General features: G+C 45.1%; 1 protein-coding gene across 1 annotated transcript in view; it reads right to left on the reverse strand.

The window, feature by feature from the left end:
- Positions 1 to 125: 125 nt before the first annotated feature.
- VAMP1 (vesicle associated membrane protein 1) overlaps positions 126 to 4,102 on the reverse strand; it is a 72,831-nt gene continuing 68,854 nt past the window's right edge. The window contains exon 6 of the transcript XR_001887537.1: positions 126 to 546. The gene's annotated coding sequence lies outside the window, so the exon portion shown is untranslated. The remainder of the gene's footprint in view (positions 547 to 4,102) is intronic.

A 4,102-nucleotide genomic window follows, 5' to 3' on the forward strand; every position in this document is an offset into this window, starting at 1 on the left:
GCCACCAAGCCCAGCTAATTTTTTGTATTTTTTTTAGTAGAGACGGGGTTTCACCATGTTGGGCAGGATGGTCTGGATCTCCTGACCTTGTGATCCGCCCGCCTCGGCCTCCCAAAGTGCTGGGATTACAGGCGTGAGCCACCGCGCCCGGCCAGAACTTCCCTTTTCAAAAGATAAAGCGGTTCACACAGACAGCTGTGGTGGACTCTTTCTGCTGCCTGCCCAACAGACTTCTGCACATTTCCTAAGGACAGAACCGCATTTCTGTACTAGAGCAGAGATTCCACGACATCAGGAGAAGAGGCCCTTCCCCCAATCCCAGGAGCCGATAAACTCATTCTTCTTTGCAATTGTACAGTGACATGCACAGGGAAGTCTTCCTTTCCAGTATATAAAGCACCATTAGGAGAAAGTTTTTGGCTTACCTTGGCCCTTATTTTTTGTTTGGGGGATGTTGTGTGTGACAGCATCATTCCTGAGCTGTGGTAGCCAAATTACCATCATGAGGAAACAGCCACGGGACTAAAAGGTCAGTCCTCTGAGGACCTGGAAGAAAGGAAACAACCTGGCTCCCAAGGCATCACTGAGACCCAAATCATCAGTAAGTAAGCACAGCACCTACTTCTGGGCTTCTTTTTACCAGAGGAAAAAAAGTTCCCATTGTGTCAATCATAGTGTCCAGTTTTCCTTTTCTTTTTTAGTTTTAATTGTATTTATTTCCTCTCTTTTGGATGGATGATTTATTCACACGGGTCAAAATTCAAAAAGTATCAAAGAGTAAACAGTGAAATGTCTCTCTTTCACTCCTATCCCCCAACCACCAAGGTCCCTGCCCTGGAAGCAACCAATGTTACTGTTTCTGATGCTGTTCCAGAGGTCATTTATGCATATTCAAACAAATATATATGAATACATTCCTTTGCTTTTTTATTTCTACAAATGGTCCTACAGCAGTCCTCCCTTATCTGTGGTTTTGCTTCCCATGGTTTCAGTTATCTGCTGTGGTCCAAAAATATTACATGGAAAATTCCGGAAAGAAACAATTCATCTGTTTTAAATTGTGCACTGTTCTGAACAGCATGATGAAACCTCAAGCTGTCCGACTGAGACAGAGTAGGGATGGGACGTGGCCCCACCCGTGCCCCACCAAGAACCTCTATTGTAAGCTGGTGGGGGTGTGGCCAGCGAGGACCCCAACCAGACTGTCCAGACCTTGCACCGTGACTCTTGCTCAAGGCACTATGCCCACTCATCGCAGACCCTTAGAGAGACTAAGATGAGCAATGTCCCACCATAAATCTTACTCCAGGTGCCATACCCACTAGTTGTAGAACCTTGAAGAAATTAAAATAAGCAGCTACCACCTTAAATCCTACTCAAAGGAGTTAACCCTATCTCCCGTATGTACACCACAAGACCAGAAGAATGAGCGCTTCTTTGCCTTGTCTTCATTATAATTCCAAAAATCACACCCAGGGTTGGGGACTTAACATGCTAATGAGACGCATGATGCATAAAGAACTGTGTTATCAAACTGAACAGGTGCCAAAGTTTCCTCATCTCTACCTGCTCAAACTCACTCCCCTCCCACTTCAGCTCCTTCAAGATTACTCTCTTGAGTCTCTTCCAGGAGCCAGCCAGAGAATTCTCTCTCGTGCTGCCTCCCTTATGCCCTGCATAAGCTCTAATAAAGCCTTGTCTGGGAGAACTCCTTTGGCCTCATGTTAACAACTATTGCATTAACAACCCCCAAGACCGCGTGGTTGGTAACACTACTCCTGTCCTTCAAGACATGAATTCTCCCTTTGTCCAGGGTCTCCTCCCTGTAGACGCTCCCTACCCCTTACTCACTTACAAGCCTTCCCAGTGATCAGACCAACTGTTGGGGTATTGCATGCTTGTGTTCAAGTCACCCTTATTTTTTTTTTTTTTTTTTTTTTTTTTTTTGAGACGGAGTCTCGCTCTGTCGCCCAGGCTGGAGTGCAGTGGCCGGATCTCAGCTCACTGCAAGCTCCGCCTCCCGGGTTCACGCCATTCTCCTGCCTCAGCCTCCCGAGTAGCTGGGACTACAGGCGCCCGCCAGGTCGCCCGGCTAGTTTTTTGTCTTTTAGTAGAGACGGGGTTTCACCGTGTTAGCCAGGATGGTCTCGATCTCCTGACCTCGTGATCCGCCCGTCTCGGCCTCCCAAAGTGCTGGGATTACAGGCTTGAGCCACCGCGCCCGGCCAAGTCACCCTTATTTTACTTCATAATGGCCCCAAAGCACAAGAGTGGTGATACTGGTAATTTAGATGTGCCAAAGAGAAGCCAGAATGTGCTTTCTTTGATGACTTTGCTAAGATCTACAATAACAGTGAACCTTCTATTCATGAAATTGTGAAGCAGATAAAAGAAATTCATACTAGTTTTGCTGTCACACCTTAAACTGCAAAAGTCATGGTGCATGATAAGTGCTTAGTTAAGATGGAAAAGGCATCAAATTTGTGGGTGGAAGACATGAACAGAAACGTGTTTTGACTGACAGCAATCAGGTTCAGTGCTATCCACAGTTTCAGGCATCCACTGGGGGTCTTGGAACGTATCCCCCTTGGAGGGGGGTAGACTACTGTACACGATGTTCTGTAAGTTCTTCCCCTTGCCTTTTTCAGTTATTAAAATAGCTTGACCATAACTCCATATTAGTACCAAAAAAACTTTCTCATTCATTTTTCTATCTATGTGGTATTCTATTACATGGCTGTACCATTTAACTGGATCCCTTTTGAGGATTTTTAATTCATTTCTAACCTTTACTATTACAGACAACACTACAGTAATAACCTATGTCATTTTGCACATGTGGAAGTACTGCTACAAAAAACAACTGCTGGAAATAAAATTTCCTGGTTAGAAGGTACATACATTTTGTTTTGATAAATGTTGCTAATTTGTCCCCCATAGAGATGGAACGTCGGAATTTTTTTTTTTTTTTTTTTTTTTTTTTTTTTTCACACAGAGTCTCGCTCTGTCACCCAGGCTGGAGTCCAGTGGCACAATCTCGGCTCACTGCAAGCTCCACCTCCCGAGTTCACGCCATTCTCCTGCCTCAGCCTCCCGAGCTGGGACTACAGGCACCCGCCACCACGCCCGGCTAATTTTTTGTATTTTCAGTAGAGATGGGGTTTCACCGTGTTAACCAGGATGGCCTCGATCTCCTGACCTCATGATCCGCCCGTCTCAGCCTCCCAAAGTGCTGGGATTATAGGCGTGAGCCACCGCGCCTGGCCGAACATCGGAAATTTTTAAGTGTCCATTTCCTTACATAAACACCAACTTTGATGTGTTATCAAACATTTTGATCTTCGCCAAACTGAAAGATTAAAAAAAAGTTATCTCAGTGTCATTTTTATTTGGATTTCCTATTGTGAGTGAAGTTTTTCATTTCACTGTGAATGAACATTTCATTTCATATGAGTGAACAATTCATACGTTAAAGAGCGATTTGTAATTTATTTTCTATTACTGTTCATATCTCTTTCTATTTTTCTTTTCTTTTCTTTTCTTTTAGACAGGGTCTCGCTCTGTCACCCAGGCTGGAGTGTAGTGGCACAATCACAGCTCTCTGCAGCCTCCACCTCCCAGGCTCGAGCAAATCTCCCACCTCAGCCTCTCTCCAGTAGCTGGGATTACAGACACACACCACCACGCCAGGTTAATTTTTTAATTTTTTGTAGAAATGAGGTTTCACCACATTGCCCAGGCTGGTCTCGAACTCCTGAGCTCAAGTGATCCTTCTGCCTTGGTCTTCAAAGTGTTGAGATTACAGGTGTGAGCCATCACACCTGGCCTCCTATATTTCTATTAGTTTCCAAATGTTATCTTCTTATCTCCAGTCATCTATTGAACAACAGTTTTTTGTTTTTTTGTTTTGTTTTTGTTTTGTTTTGTTTTGTTTTGAGGCGGAGTCTCGCTCTGTCGCCCGGACTGGAGTGCAGTGGCCAGATCTCAGCTCACCGCAAGCTCCGCCTCCCGGGTTTACGCCATTCTCCTGCCTCAGCCTCCGGAGTAGCCGGGACTACAGGCGCCCGCCACCTCGCCCGGCTAGTTTTTGTATTTTTAGTAG

Source organism: Rhinopithecus bieti, unplaced genomic scaffold, assembly GCF_001698545.2.
Source record: "Rhinopithecus bieti isolate Rb0 unplaced genomic scaffold, ASM169854v2 scaffold_13342, whole genome shotgun sequence".
Taxonomy (NCBI): Eukaryota; Metazoa; Chordata; class Mammalia; order Primates; family Cercopithecidae; genus Rhinopithecus; species Rhinopithecus bieti.